The sequence below is a fragment of the Clarias gariepinus genome, chromosome 2 (genome assembly GCF_024256425.1).
Source record: "Clarias gariepinus isolate MV-2021 ecotype Netherlands chromosome 2, CGAR_prim_01v2, whole genome shotgun sequence".
Lineage (NCBI taxonomy): Eukaryota > Metazoa > Chordata > Actinopteri > Siluriformes > Clariidae > Clarias > Clarias gariepinus.
Window position 1 is genome coordinate 28698746 of NC_071101.1, and position 16816 is coordinate 28715561.

A 16816-nucleotide genomic window follows, 5' to 3' on the forward strand; every position below is an offset into this window, starting at 1 on the left:
TGGCTTGCTCTATAGGAAACGAAAATGAAAACTACACAAAGATTTCTGTCAGGCCAGCTTGTGACAAATTCCATTACCAAAATCCAAGTTGAACTGAACTGAATAGAAGGGAGTTTCTCACAATACTGCTTTTTTGTCATCATGAAGATGTTGAGCATGAGATCAGCATGAGCAATCAGTAACAGATCAATACAGTACTACAGTACGGCATGTCCCATAGAGGAAATAAATATTCAAAGACAAAACATCCTCTACATGAAAATATGTCTTTAAAACATTTACCCAGTTGGCACCGATCTGTGCCGGCAACACAGCATAGGTCAGTGATGATTAAAACACACACATAAACATATATAAATATATGGAAGCCTTGCCAGTGTTTATTAACAAGGAGGTATGAACAAAAAAAAAAAACTGTGTATATGGATTTTCGGATATGTCAGGTAGAACTGCTACATAAATAATTTTTAAAGTAAATTTTACCAGTAACGGAATATGGGAATGAATTTGCAAATATGGAGACCCTTTTTTTTGTCATAGACACAAGCGAAAACAACCAAAAAAACACTCACTGACCCATTTTTGCTTTTTTTGCACAGTCATGTATGTATAATTGAAATAAAATTCAGATCATCATACTGCCTGAAAAAAGGATATGTCAGTCTCTAATGCACAATCTTGATATATATATATATGTTTATTTAAAAAAAGAAACTGCAAAACAAATAGATGAATAAACAAAGAAATGCTGTGGATTTTAAGGGCTACAACACACTTTTACTCATCATGAACTTGTGTTAAATGATGAACTGATGTACAATAACTTTCATATTATTTACTTAATTTTCCTTATGCATGGAAACTTTATACACTGATAAAAGCTGAATCTATCAAAGAGAGAAATCAGAGTTGGTTTATTTACACGCATTTAGCAGCATTTGCATCAGCACCGCACACGGACCAAACTTCAGAGCATTGTTAGCTAACTTACTGCAAAAACCCGCACTGTGACGCTCAGACCCGCTTGTACTCATAACGATAACGCAAAGTTACTGAAGCACTCGGAAGTTTAACGGACTCTCCAGAATTAACGCTGGAAATCATTACGACATAAAAAAAATAAAATATGAGCACGAAAATGCCAGTGGTTTAGTTTTTTTACCTGGAATTTTGGCGTCGGCGCGGCTAACTGCGCGTAATTAATCCGGCTGAAAGTGAGTTTAGCGCAGCGTCCTGCTCTGCCCTCTCCTCTGTGCGCGCGCCTGAGACAGTGAATCTCTCTCTCTCTCTCTCTCTTTCTCACTCACACACACACACACACACACACACAGGCATGCACGCACACAACCCCTTTCAGGCCGTGCGCCACCCAGACCCTCCCTTTGTTCACTAAAGCAGACCTTCAGACGTGTTAAATCAGCGCACTACGAAACGCGGGGTCATTTTTTTCTTCTGAAAACTATATTCATCTACATCTCTATTTTTAGACATTACATAAAATGTTGTCAACCACCTGCTGAATAATTAATAGATATTTGTAACAATAAGCACCCTGGTACACCGACACTGTACAGACTTCTGTAACTCGTGTGCAAAACTGTTACTTCACTGAGACGGAAGTGACACAGCATATTAAACGCACGTTTTTTTCATTCAGTTAAAGCTCTCAATCATTGTACACAATTAGCCTTAACATTATGACCACCCAATTAATCTTGAGTAGGTCCAACCTTTTGCCCTGTGATGCTCTGTGTTCGGACACCTTACTATGGAAACCAGCATTAAACTCTGGCCCTTGTCACAGTAGCTACAGTACAGTTACAATATCTCATGCCAATGGTACCTGGAAGTGGGTGGGTATAATAAGCAGCAAGTGAAGCTTTTGTCCCTGAAGTTGATGTGTTGGAAACAGGAAAAAATCTGCAAACGTAAGGATTTTAGTGACTTTGACAAGGGCCAAATTGTGATAGCTTGAGGACGGGTCAGAGCAACACCAAAACTGCAGCTCTTGTGGGATGTTCCTGGTCTGCATTGTTCAGAACTAGGGAATTAAAACTGGTGAACCGGCAACATGGGCAGCCAAGACCCATTGATGCATATGATAAGCGAAAGCTGGTCCGTGTACTCTGGTCTAAAAGAAGAGCTACTGTAGCTCTATTTGCTGAGAAGGTTAATGCTGGTTCCAATAGAAAGGTATCAGAACACATAGGTCATTACTGTTTTGGTGACAAGGGTGGGACTTACTGAAATATTAGGCAGGTGGTCATAATGTTATTGATAATCTGTGTATGTGTTGTTTCTGCTTTTAAATTCCTTTGCAGGTAGTTAAGTTTACCGTTTTCCTGTCCATCCTTGACTGTAATGAATAGCTGCACAGTTCAGAACTAACTAGTTACACACAGTTACAACTTCTCAGGCTTATCGACTGATCCTGCAGTACACCATGTCCTACACATTTCAGTGTTTTTTCTGGTCTAACACACCGGAGTCAACTAATTATCTGATAAACAGACCTTCCTGAGTTGAAGTGGGTGTGTTAGAGCAAGCAAAGGACTGTGCTGGACAGTGGGCAGTTGCAGGAGTGTAAATCTGTGGGTGGCATAAATTATTAGTTCCTGCTTACACCATTTTTTTCCTACAGATCACTACGAATTTATGAGTTATGGGTAGTCATAACTGTAAGATTGTGGCTGTTGTGGTGATCTCTAGTGATTCACAGCTTGATGAGTATTCAAGCACTAGTGAAAGTTTGGGAAACTGTGTTCTGTTACTTGAACACCCCAATTGTACAATTACAATTATTTAATTATCTGACGTTTTTAGGTTGTTTTCTCCATTTGTCAGAAGAAATAATTCAACACTGTAAAACCGCGATATACAGTACGGCTGGATTGTTGTATTGACGCAGCCTATTTTAAAAAGCACAACTTTTGTCAAAAGTATCGTCTTTATTAAAAGAAATTCAAATATGTAGTTGGAGGTCCAAAGTACAAGAATGACATTGACTAAAATGCAAATGAGCCCACTACATTTTATGACTGACCCATCCCATCATCATTATAACAAGCCAGTGAAAGTCACCCACAGGACACATGCTGTTAACGTGAGGGGAATTGCCTTGGGCTAGAATCCAGGCTTCCTTTCCCACTGGGCTTGCCCATTGCTACCACAAGCAGACCCAGCCTACAACTGAGCATGTAGCAGATGTTGTGGGGAATCCTGACCTGCTGATTAGGTAGTTGGGAAAGCTTTATGGGAAAGCTGATTCCTCTACGGTATTATTGCTGCCGTTAAGGGGACCGATTTGAAAAAGGCTTTTGACATGGTTGCATGGAGCAACAATGGTGGGCGATTTCCCTTTCAAAGTGTCTCTGTTCTTTCCGCCTGGCCCAGGATAATACTGCCCTTTACAAATTTGCACAAACCTGAAACATAATCCTGTTGAAAGCTCAGTGTACAAGGTCTAGCACAATAAGCTGTAAATAACCACATCCTCTAAAGATTTTTAGACTTTCTTGTTTAGACTTTCTGAGTCTTTTCTTTTTTAATGTACATCCCAAGCCTGAAATACACCAAAATGTTTAATGGTTTGGATTCAAATCTGTAAATTCTAAAAAGAAAGAAAAAAAAAGGTTTCGGACCAGTGCTGATAGACAACAAATACCAGTAAACTGGATACCTTCATACTTCCTTGCAGGTGTACAGACACTAGATTCCACCACAATGACAGGTAAGGTAAGCAGCTGTGTTTGTCTAATTACAGTGCATTGATTGCATTTATCAGATTGCACTAAAGTGATACAAAACTATTTCAGTAAACACTGTGCACCATTACCAAACACTTCCCAAACAAATAAAACCAGATTAAATCCTTATAATAATTGCGCTAGCCTTCAGCTCATGCTTCATTAAACCTCACTGCTGCCTTTTTATTTGTAAAACAACAATTTTGTAAAAGCTTTTCTGATGTTTCTGGCATTTCTGACATCTATGGTGGCGAAATGATTGATGTATGAGTGCAGTATAGAACAGTATGAGCATGGACAGAGTTGGGGTGATTAAGCATGCCTGATGTCATTATTCCGGCACAAAGATCTGCTGAGGTTCATTCCTCCTCCTGTGACTCACACACTGAGAAAGACACAAGGCTGGATGACGTGCAGTTACAGTGTACAGTATGTGTATGTGTCCGAGGATGTTGGGCTGAAAGTGTTGGTGGCATGTGTGCGCATATGTGTGTGTGTATATATATGTGTGTGTGTGTGTGTGTGTGTGTGTGTGTGTGTGTGTGTGTGTGTGTTTTTGACTACTTTTTTCTGGTTCAAAGGTGCTGCTCTGATAGTGGGTTCCTATTCAGCCTTATAAATAGACAGACTGCTGATTGGCTGAGAGACAGAACAAGAGTCTGAATGCTCTCAAGTGTGCTGGAGTGGCCTATGGAGGGGGCCATATCTCTCAAGTTTTACTCCCAGTCTTCACTGCCTACAAAAGCAGCTTTGGTCACAACACCACTGTTTTAGTTTTTGTCTTGCTGTCACGGCATACAAACAATTCATGGATTGTGCAAACATGGCTAATATTCATTAAAAGACCACTGCTCATCTTTAGATGTCTAATTAAACAAAGTGCATTAATTTAATATATATTTTTTTAGCATTCATTCAGGGCTTTTGGTAAACCTTTTAATGTATGCATCAAACATGTCTATTCACGCCAGTGTATTTAATGTTCATACATTTAACATGCACCATATCTTAATCATGCAATTTTTTTACGATAAAATTCTCTCATTACAAGCAGGTATTTCAAAGGAGTCACAACCTGGCTGCAAGTAGCATAATGTAGGTTAATTTAAAAGGGATTAAGGGAGATATTATTAAATGTTCTCCCCGTCATGATAATTCCAGTTCGAACATGTCATAATAAACTATAACAAAGAATTCCTCAGAGCACTTGGCTCAGAGGAAATACTGACACATTTTATATTACAGCGCACACACACATGGTCCATCTTCGTCTCCGCGAAGTACACAAAACCAGGTGACTTTAATAAGAATTCTTAAAGAAATTACTACCAAAATCTTAAAGAACGGACAGGGAGGTCATCTGAGCTCAGTTTGCCTTTTAAATGTAAACACTAGAATTTACCCACTCTCTTCTCCTCTTTGCTTCACTAACACACACGGATGTTAAGACACACACATACACACAAAGAGGAAAAAGAAGAATGGGTCGTACTGGTTTCCATGGATATGAGTGGGTCATTTAACAAATCTGAAGAATTAAGTGACAGACAGAAAAAGAAGAGGTGTAGTTTTACCATAGATCGTATTTGCTTGCAGTCTACAACCTCGCTTTACCAATCATAGTATAGTCTTTCATAGGGACACATCAGGACAACTTATATTATTTTTATAACTTATACTTATTATTATCACAAAAAAGCCCAAAGGAATCATGTAAAAAAACACCTAACAAATGTAACTCTTGTCTTGTCCTTTAACAGCTATAACATTAAATATTAACACAAAAACACAGGCTTACCTATAAGTTAACTTGATTAGCACAGGAGAATATGTACAAACTGTAACTAGATCTGTAACATCCTATACATACAGTATGACCACAATAGTAAGTAGGTCCCAAGGCCTTTTATGTGGTTTACAAACAGCCCAATGCCACAGAAACTTGGTGCTATTCCAGAAAATGTCAGATGTGTATTCAGATGGTAATGCAATGGGAGATTTCAATAGCACGAGGAGCCTCTTCAGGGCCTAAGTCATGCTCTTTGATCCGTCTCTGCTGTATAGGAAGAATCTGATTCTCCACTAATTTATGTGCTAAAAGCAGAATTGGACAACTGTTCCAAAACATTGTCTGTAAAAGCATGGTGTGTGGGAGACTCCAATACAAAGCCACTATATTTTGTCTTCATCAAAATATACACAGCATGTACATTCAACTCCTCCTGTACAATTTCTTCTTTCATCTGCCTTTTTATTTTTTTTGCTGTAATTTGTACGCTTTTCGGCTCATTAGCATTTTGATAGCAAGGCTTCTGACGCCTTTTGAATTACTGTACAGCTCTCTTCAATTCCATTCATTTTCTAACCTTAAAAGCTAGAAACCTTCTCTTTAAAAAGGAGTTCAAAGTCCTCAATGTATTCTCTTCAACGTGCTATTAGCCTGTGAATAAATAAATGTTGCTTAATAGCCAATTATTCTATGTGTGTAAATTAATCATTGTGCCTACATTTGCATGGTAATGTAGTTTAGCTTAGCCTGAGGAAATACTGTATGAATACGGTAGTACCAAAGTACCAAAACACCCGCGAGCTAGTTTCATTTATAAGTTACATTTAGAATTTAGTTACTTAAATGATGCACACAATTTTTTTTCACTTTGTTTTTAAGCATCAGCACCGTCAGTCTGCAACTGTTCAAAAAATTGTGTGTGATGGACTAGCACTCTGTCCAGGGTGTACCTGCCTTGTATTTTGTACCCTGCCTTGTACTACTTAAACAAAAGTCTTAAATTACCCCTCATTTCTTCTGATTTAATTAAATGTTGTACATTAAATAAAAAAATTGGGAACAAATGTTTTACCGTGATAGGCTTCAAAGTGTGTAAATATACAATTTAAAGAATTATCATATGGTGTAAGATGGAGTTAAGATGGCTTAAGTAAGATTTTTTATGTTTAAAAGATTCATAGATCACTGTCTGGCTTAACAATCAAAAACATTCCCCACACAGATACCTAGATAACTGTTTTGTTTTTATAATTTAATTATGAATTGAACTATGAGTTCAGGATTACAGACAAATTTTCATTGTTTACAAATATGTGACTTAAGATAAATGTTAAAGAAAATGTTAAATGTTAATGTAAAAGTAAAAAAAAATAACTTACAAGAAAAAAAATTAAAAGAAAAAGAAAATCTTGTATGTTTCCCCACCTCTATGGTTTATTCTCCTCATCTTTTGACTTCATAGTACTGGTAAGCATTTCAAAATACTTTTACCGCTGCTTTACCCTCCTGTCTACGGCCACATCATGGCTCCCTCTATTCACATCACTGTCTATTCCATTGTATTTTAAAAATGCATTGAAAAACGTCAAAGTGGTACAATTTAAAGTCCCTTATAAAAATATTCAGCAACAAATGCATGATTTGCTTCAGATCAAAATATCTTCCCCTCTGTAGTTCGAGCTTTTTAAATAAAAAGCTTCCTCTGTGCCACAAAGTAGGCACTCATTTATGCGTGCACATGAACTGAACGACAAAAAGATTAGTGCAAACAGAATGATCTTTATTGGATTTACGTGAAGGGGCAAACATACTGCACAATTCTCCCCAGCCTCTGACAGACCTGTCTGACAGGAGCCTGATTTAAAAAGCCTCACCACAGACGAGCTGTGTGCAGGCAAACAGAGATGACTGTGGGCACGCTGAGAAGAAGCAGGAGGCCTTAGGAGGAGGGGTGAATAGAAAAACTTATGAGAAGCAACATTAGTCAGATTAACGAGGCTGAGACGAACAGCGTGCATTTCCTCCAATTAATATATAAATAAATACTGATAAGAATAATTGCATGATAATAATAATAATAATAAGTGCATTAAATTATGTGTGACCGCTAAGGGTGTTAAACTGTACGTCACAGTAATGACCCGAATAAGACGATGTTTGATAGACACATTATTATGGTATAATGATCTCATGGCCAATATGTATTATTTTAGACTGTAATATAGCTCTATATCCCTTATGGAAATTGTAAAGATGGCAAAAATATAAATTCCAAAATATTGGTGCGTGACCTGGAAAAGACATTCACCCCTAGATATTTCTGATGATTCTAGCTGCTAACAGATCATCACCATGGCAACAGTACAAAATGTCATCAAGTGGGAGACACTGAATCATTACTGACACAGTTACGCTTACTCAATGTCAAATATAATACCCACACACACACACACACACATTACTGTTAGTATGTGCTCCAGGGAATGACTACAATACCTTCAGCTGTGAGAAAGCTGTGACAGGGTCAGCTTTTGTTTGTGTAGCAAAAATATCTGTGCAAGGGTTCTATTCACAGCAGAGAATATGACTTGCACAAAGGCATCGACATAACACACGCACACAAACACAAACCCATACATGCTCACAGAGACAGAAAGCACACCTGCAGATGCACAGTAAACTCAAACACACCCCGAGCCTTCGTATAAACATTCCCTTCACCTTTTTTTCTCCCCTCTTTCTTTCGAGAGCAATGCCAGCTGGATTTCACCCACGCTGGTCATTATTCCGCTGAGCCTGAAAGTTCCTGTACAGTCACCACAAATGGATGAGCTGATTCTTTACAAGAGAGAGAGCAGAGGCCTTCAAGCTTATCAACAAAGAGACCGGTGTGACTGCAGGTTTTCACACAACCACAACTTTTTTTTCGCTTGTTTAAATAATTTTGATCTTTAAACAAGTATTAGGTGTGTCTCCTTGTCTGGTTAAAATCAAAAGCAAACATGTGACACACAGGCTTTTTGTAGGAATAACTAAAGACCCCAGCATTAGTCACAAAAGCCTTGCAGAAGCTTCCGAATTCTAGGGATGGGTAAGTAGGCTCGGCATTTAATTATGCACCTTAAAAAGACGAAATGAAGCCTTTTATAGACTGCTAGACAAGAACAGAACAATAGATATCGTGATGCATACATGCTCCCTGTGCCCAGACCTCACACACACACACACACACACACACACACACACACACCCCTATCGCCAACAAGTCTGACGCACATTGGCGGAGCTTCTAATGCTCTATCTTTTCAGTTTATCAAACGCCTCGGCTTGGTCGACTTCGGGGCGGCCCACTAACATACTCTGTTTGGCCAGACTGAATTATGATTCTGCGTCAAGTCTAAGCAGAGTCTACAACATTACGAGCAAATATACTGGTCTGTTGACCTGTCTGTGTAGCACTGCAATTGCACAGCCAAACCCCTAGTTGGCGGTAGGATTTCTTTGCCACTGTACAGTCTCTTTGCCACACTCTGGTGAGTTTAATGTGAAATGCCGACAGGCTGAACTTTACTGTATTCTCTCTCAAAAAATAAATGTGATATACAGTACTAGTATTTCTGTATTACTACCCCAACTGCAACCTACGCCAGGAAAGGCAGCAACTTCTTGTGACATCAGTGATTTTCAGGTAAGACAAAATTTCACCTTTCCCCCTTTTGTTACCACATCTATACTCAGGAACTCTGTTTTCACGCTTCTACATGCACCACTGTGCAACAGGATGGTTAGAACCGTCACGACATCAGCAAACACAGCACTGCGGTAAGACCCTGCGGTTCTCATGTAAATCTACCCTCTTAACTGCCAGCTCAACCACACACACACACACACACACACACACACACACACGTTTTTATCATAGCAAGCATATACTCCAGAATGTTATGAAGAGTGATCAGATGAATTGCATAGTCCTTCTTTGCCATGAAAATTAACTTGATCCCAAAAAAACCTTTCCACTGCATTTCATTGCTGTCATTAAAGGACCTGCTGAGATCATTTCAGTAATCGTCTTGTTAACTAAGGTGAGAATGGTGACGTGCACAAGGCTGGAGATCATTATGTCAGGCTGATTGGGTTAGAATAGCAGACTTGAGATGTTAAAAGCAGGGTGATGCTTAAAATCATTGTTCTTCTATTGTTTGTCATGGTGACCTGCAAAGAAACGCGTGCAGCCATCATTGCATTGCATAAAAATGGCTCCACAGGCAAGGATATTGTGGCTACTAAGATTGCACCTAAATCAACAATTTATAGGATCATCAAGAACTTCTAGGAAAGAGGTTCAATTCTTGTTAAGAAGGCTTCAGGGCGTCTAACAAAGTCCAGCAAGCACCAGGATCGTCTCTTTTCACCACGACTGTAAATTCGAGGGTTTGTTTCTATGTCACTATGTTGCATCTGTGCAGTTCGCGAATCAGACAGAATATATCAATGAAAAAACATTTTAGATTGTTAATATGACCTCCGGTGCTGCAATTCACAGGTAAGTTAGGTGGAAATCTGATCTAGGTGGACCTAAAAGACCACCTGCCTGGCACATTTTTGTGTTTCCTCTGCTATATCACACTAATTTCAATTTAAAAACAGCTGTCAATTATATGGTTTGTTAAATCAGGTGTCTTGGGAACTCTGGAAACACTACAATGTGCAGGAGAGGTGGTTCTCCAGGAACCACCTCATTAAGAACCAGCATGATAAGGACATAAAAATCAGGCATTAATTGCACATATTACTGACTCCCACTCACTCATCTTCTGTACCGCTTTATCCTGTTTTCCGAGTCGCGGGGACCTGGAACCTAGCCCAGGAGGCTTAGGGCACGAGGCAGGGTACACCCTGGACAGGGTGCCAATCCATCGCAGGGCACACACACATACACACACACTACGGGCAATTTGGGAACGTTAGTCAAGCTTACCTACTGTACACGTCTTTGGACTGTGGGAGGAAACCGGAGTACCCGGAGGAAACCCACCAAGCACAGGGAGAACATGCAACCTCCATACACACAGAGACAGGAATCGAGCCTGGCCGGGAATCGAACCCGGACCATGGAGGGGCAAGGCGACAGTGCTTACCACTAAACCACCATAATTGCACATATTAGTTAAAAATAATTGTGTTTTCGAAAGGCTTGTCAAAAATCACAGATGTAATCTCAAAAATTCACTTACAGATGCTGGAATGTTCATGAAAGTCCAGCAACTTCTGAATGGAGGTTCATCAGTCTGTAAATAAATAAAAAAAATAGAGAACTATTTCTATGTGCAGTAAAAAACATTATGTGGGGTCATGTATATGTGATCACTTAATATATTTGTAAATCGTGTTACACGTACATTACATTACAGTACATTTATTTGTGAAGTCGACATTGACTCTATATATTATAACGTAGTGCTCACAAATCATACATGCTTGGCGTTTTTCTATAGCATAAAATACAGACAACCAAAGACAAAAGACCCTAATTTGGCTAAATAAAACAGTTCAAATGATAAAAGGAACAATAGAAGTGACCTATGATTTGTTTTACATTTTTTTTTAAGAAATGTGCTTAATGATTTTTTTCTTCTCCTCATGCAGAAAGAGAATATAGACAGTGTGGTGTCTCGACCAGACTGTGATGTTAACTATTCATCTGTTGACTCTTACTATTTCTGTGTTCTTTCTTGTGCTGTAGTCCTTTTTGAAAGCATTCAGTCTGACATTAAAGTTTCTTAACATGAATCATGTCTCTTCATCATACACACGACATTAGGAAGCTAGTTTTGGATGGATAAAGGTCGTAGATAACAAAAGAGCGTCCAGCTTTGATTCATTGTCCAAACATCGTCTCACGGGGGGATTTTTTCGATTAAATGCTGATGTCTTGGCAAAATATTCCCAATTTGCAAACGCTTCCCATGCTACGTCTTTTCAATGTAATATCAGGTAGACATCGTTCATTCTGTATACTGTATATACTGTATATACTGACATCCAAACATGGTCTGGGAGACACTTGTCGAAGTCCCTGTGACATATTCCCAAATAGCAAATGCTTTCCATGCTACATCCTGCAGAGTAACTTGATATATACTGTAGGGATGACATCGAACAGATGTATGTGCTTTTAACAGTATCTTTCCTTGTCTAAGTTGTTTATTTCTATGCTCTTGTTCGACTGTTATATTTAAATAAGGAATAACATATATAATAAATATCTGGGATTATTTGTTCTTAGTTCTCATTTCTGTGGTCTAGTTTCCAGATGTCTGGCCTAGTTCTTACTCCTAAGGTTTATATCTGCTTTTTCCTTTATGCTTTAAGCCTATCTGTTTCTATTTGAGTTCACAGACCAATTGTCCTTTTACTGCCTACTGACCCAGGTACAGTTTGTGCTGTCAGACAGGTCACGCCCTATTACAAAGACCACAGTACGGCGAGTTTGATTCCTGGGTGATGCTGTAACCTGTCCAGTGTGTTACGCTGCCCCCCAACAGTGTGTGAGCGAGCAGTTCGTAAAGATGCGGTCGGCTAGCGTCACGTGGTTCAGAGGACACATGTGAAAGTCTACGGCCCTCCAACTGAGTGGTAGTACTACCCTTAATGTGGGAGCCCCCTAGTGACGAGGGGGAATTGAATACCACTAAATTACCCCCCCCCCCCTCAAAAAAAAAAAAAAACCACTGACTAAACACATACTGCACTTGTAGTCTCTCCCGGGTGGTTCTCATTTTTCACTACCTTCGCCCGATTACCTCCCGTGGTCAAAACTTTATGACAAAATTTCTCACCTTTCTCCCTTTTGTTATCGCATCTTTACCCAGGAACTCTGCGTACATATGTGTGTGTGTGTGTATGAAAGTGTGTGTTCACGCCTCTACATGCACCACTGTGCAACAGGATGGTTAGAGCTGTCACGACATCAGCAAGCACAGCACTGCGGTAAGACCCTGCGTTTCTCATGTAAATCTACCCTCTTAACTGCCAGCTCAACCACACACACCACACACACACCACACACACACACAGACCTTGCCAAGAGATGTGTGTTGCAATATACAGTAATGTCCTATTAATAAAGCACTCTGCTGCACAAGCTCTATTTTGTTAGTTATTTGTTCTTTGTTGTTACTTATGGTTGATGATACAGTACTGTACCTTCACTGGTCTACTTGAGATGGAGTTGGGTTATATATGGTCCATGAAATAAAATAAGTTTAACAAATAAAAACTGATATATTGTCAGAGTTCTTGCTAAAATCTATTTTGTATTCTCTGTATTCATTAAGAATTAAAAGTTGAATTAAAAGTATTTTACATAAAAAGGTATTGCAGTGTACAGTGCGTGTTATTTTGTTTTTCCATTGTTTTAAAGTCGCCAGAATGTGGGAAACAATGTCTGTAAAGGTTAAATATTTCTAGGGAAGGACACATAGGCCCCGTGCTTGGGTTATAATATACTTATTATTTTCTAGGTCTCAGGGATGGCAAGTCTAAACCTGGGGTCTGTTCAGGCACCCAGAGTGTCTATTTTTAATTTTCTCTTTAAAGTTGGCCTCTCTGTCTCTGTTCCATGTTCTGTCTTTGTCTTGACCCTCCCAGTCCCTGAGTTAGCCTAGCTACCTTTTTCTGCGTTTGTACCAAGCCCTAATCCAGTCCTTGTCTCTGCCTCTGGTCTTGTCTCAGTCTGTGTCCTTGGTCCAAATCCACCCACACAATCTCCCTCTACACTGGATCCTGGCTTAAGCCCTGCCCTGAGCCATGCAGTATTATTGCAAATACTGGCTCCCAATTACCTTTCAGTTGTGCAATTCAAGACCCTCAAGCCAGGAGACTATGGGGATGCTTATCTTGTATACTGTATTCTCCTTTGGGAAACTCAGTTAGAGGACTCTAGCCATAAAATTAAGATAGATATTATTTATTAATAAATGTGCTTTGAGCAAGCGCATATGTCCTGAACCTGGAAATTACAATGAACACTGTAAATATGATTTTGCAGGTGGAATAAACAAACAAATAAAAAAACAAAATGACAAGAGATTGGCACTGGTTTGAGTCTGATAGGCATTACGAACTGTTGGTCTTTAAATTAATTGTAATTGTACCCTCACAAGTCACCACCTGATACGATATTATCACAATACCTAGGTGCTGATGTGATTAATCCTGTTATTGTACAGGAACCATAACTTTATTAACTACCTGAATCACTGTTGCATGTTTTTCCATTTTATAACAATTTTAAGACCTTGAACCTTTAAAAAAAAATAAGGTTAAGTCATAACTTGAAAGTTTTCTACCTTAGTTTTATTCAACAACTTTATAACTGAATTGAACGAGTAATTACTGTAAATATTACCTATTCCTGACAGCATTAGTTTTCTCAATTACAAACCAAGGGCAGCATTTAAACAATAGAAAATAAAATAGCTTCAAATATAATAGTTTAACTTTAAATGAAACAAAAAGGAAGATTTTTACTGAGCAGCACACGTCATCCACCATAATTATTATTTCTAAACACAGTGAGCACATAATTCACTCCTACTGGATCCCAGCGAGGGAATAGTTTAGAATGTACAGGGTTATTCGGGAATGGTTAGATTTTATGCCTCAAATGCCTTTAAAGTGTTGAGGAGTATTGAGCAATTGTGAGGACATGACCACATGCACCTTCTAACGTGAGTGTTTTGAGACTACAGTAATTAACGCAGACTGATGTAAGGTTGTGTAATGAGTGTGTTTTAAGACTATTACACTCCCAGAATTTGGAGAAAAAGGTTGATCAGAAGCATTTTAACATCACTTGCATCACTTAGGAGCTTCTGCACTTTCGGCAGAATCAGTTATGTCCAATGTGATGGGTCGTGGCTGATCAAGCTAAAAAAAAAAAAGCCAATTCCGGTCACTGGCTGATCGGCTGGTGCATCTCTATTATAAATGTAATAAACCATTAAAAAAATTATTTTGGAGGCAATGCTTATAACTGAATCGATTTTTTCCTCCTCCTCTACTATATACATACATACTGAGTCATGTGCAAAAGTAAGTGTAACTCCTAAATTTCCTTGTGTTCTTGTATAAAACATAATAAAAATCCTCTGATCATAGCAGGTCTTACTATTAGGCAAATACATCAGACAAACAAGTACATATTACTTTTTCCACCTGTCACGGCGTCCACCTGTGAGGGGTGTGCGCCTAAACCTTTTGTCACTCCTTGCTTACTCCATAGGCTCACCAAGTAGGTGGCGTCCCCTTCTGTATGTGTGCGAAGGGGCGGAGCTGCTAGAAAGGGCACAGCTGGGGAACTGGTGAGAACATTATCAGTAATGGATCTCCGTCTTTCCCCCCGCTATAAAAAATGAGGCTGGGAGTTTAGCTTGAGCACTGGAGGTCTACAGAGTAGAATCACATGGTGAATGGTTAAAATGTGAAGAGTGGGGTGCGAGCAGGGTGATGGGATGAGCGACCGCAGACAAGAAGAGCTGGGCGGGGGAGGGGTCATTTCAAAACCTTAATTCTTTTATTTTTCAGCCAAATCTGATGTAGATTTACTGGTGTGCTTTGGATCCTTGTCCTGTTGCATGACTCACATTTGCTTCTAGAATACTCTGGTCTACAGAGGAGTTCATGGTAGACTCAATGACTGCAAGATGCCCAGGTCCTGTGGCTGCAAACAACTCCATTCTGGTTTCATCTATTCATAGGACATTTTTTCAAAAGTCTTCTTGTTTGTCCAGATTCCGTTTTGTATACCTCAGTCATGATTGTCATTATGTTCTTTTTAGACAGAGAATTTTCCTATTTGAGACTTTTTCCAAACCTGGGAAGATTAACAACTGTCTTGAATACTTTTCACTGTGGAACGCTGAACTTCATATTGTTTGGAAGTGGTTTTATAACCCTTTTCAAATTGATGTGGAGCACCAATTGTCTTACTTTATGTCTTTCTCTCTTGGCATTGACTAGTGGACTGCCAAAACCTTTGCTTTTATAGATGTCTGCACACCTGCTATTTATCAATTGATCAAGGGATGATGATTAGCAGCACCTGGCTGCAACTTCCCTTTTTAAATCCTGTCGCAGCAGTAAAGGGTTACTTGGGATTGCCATCATTTTTTTAAATATGTTTTTCTATGTTGTTGTTCATCTTGTGTACTTGAGTTCATGACTGTATATGGACAAATATATTAGCTGTTAATAGTTTACATAGATAAATGTAATGCATGTAATGTATGTTTTGTCAGTGGCAACACAATCCACATGTAGGCATACAAACGCACACATTCATCAGTAAGAGGATCCTTACTCCAGATTCTACAAGCAGGTCAAGAGTTTAGCTCTTATACTGTACCAACTATTTTCCTGGCAGCCTCCTTGGAAACAAAACTCTGAGTCATGGATGACACATAAATACATCACATATACTGTACCTGCTTCGGCTCATATGAAGCTAGATGTGTCTCCTTCGCAACACTTTACTACCATACAAAATAGAATCATAAATTAAATAATAATTTTAAAATGATTTTAGATAAAAAGAAAATAGCTCCTATGACTATGATTTAAAGAAGAATCTTCTCTTCCTTGATCTTATATTTATCTGGATGTACTTGAGTCGGTGAGAAGGAATGTTTAGATCCAGCGCTCGTGTATTATTTCAGACTGTTCTGGCTTTGTTTTTCACTGCTTCTTGTCTATAGTGGCAGAAAGAACAAAGGTACTCAGATGAAAAAAGTAAAAAATGTATGTGTGTAGTAGGCAATATATTTCGATGGGACATAGGAACAGGCAAAAAGGCAAAGCAAAAAGCTGTAGATACTAATTTGTTACCTGTGTTGAATAATGCAAGTTGGTGTCGTAAGAATGACAGCTAAGATAAGCAGTGCGGTCAGCTTTGCCTGAGCCTATACAGTGAATCAAAATTTAAGGAACTGAGTTCTAACCACCTCTGATAAAGTCCTGGGGCGGTCCCTGGACTCCCATCACTTTCACATATATGTACTGTATATGCATACCAAGTTATGTACTTATAACTTGTATTTTCATAAGTACAAGTTATAACTAAGTATTTTCATAATCAATCATACAGCTTGTTGTTGTTGGTCTTTCGGCTGCTCCCGGCAAGGGGTCGCCACAGCGGAATACCCGGTCCGCACTACAACTTGGCACAAGTTTTTATGCCGGATGCTCTTCCTGACGCAACCCTCCCATTTTATCCGGG

At 39.1% G+C, this 16816-nt stretch overlaps 1 protein-coding gene across 11 annotated transcripts in view; it reads right to left on the bottom strand.

Moving 5' to 3' along the window:
- nrcama (neuronal cell adhesion molecule a) overlaps nt 1–16816 on the bottom strand; it is an 87971-nt gene that overhangs the window by 48610 nt on the left and 22545 nt on the right. For 9 of the 11 annotated variants that reach the window (XM_053476968.1, XM_053476941.1, XM_053476924.1 and 6 more), the window contains exon 2: nt 10773–10826. The exons of 1 other annotated variant lie outside the window; for it this stretch is intronic. The gene's annotated coding sequence lies outside the window, so the exon portion shown is untranslated. Of the gene's footprint in view, nt 1–1162; nt 1245–10772; nt 10827–16816 lie in introns of those variants that run through there. One more of the 11 variants, XM_053476915.1, reaches the window with a different exon arrangement.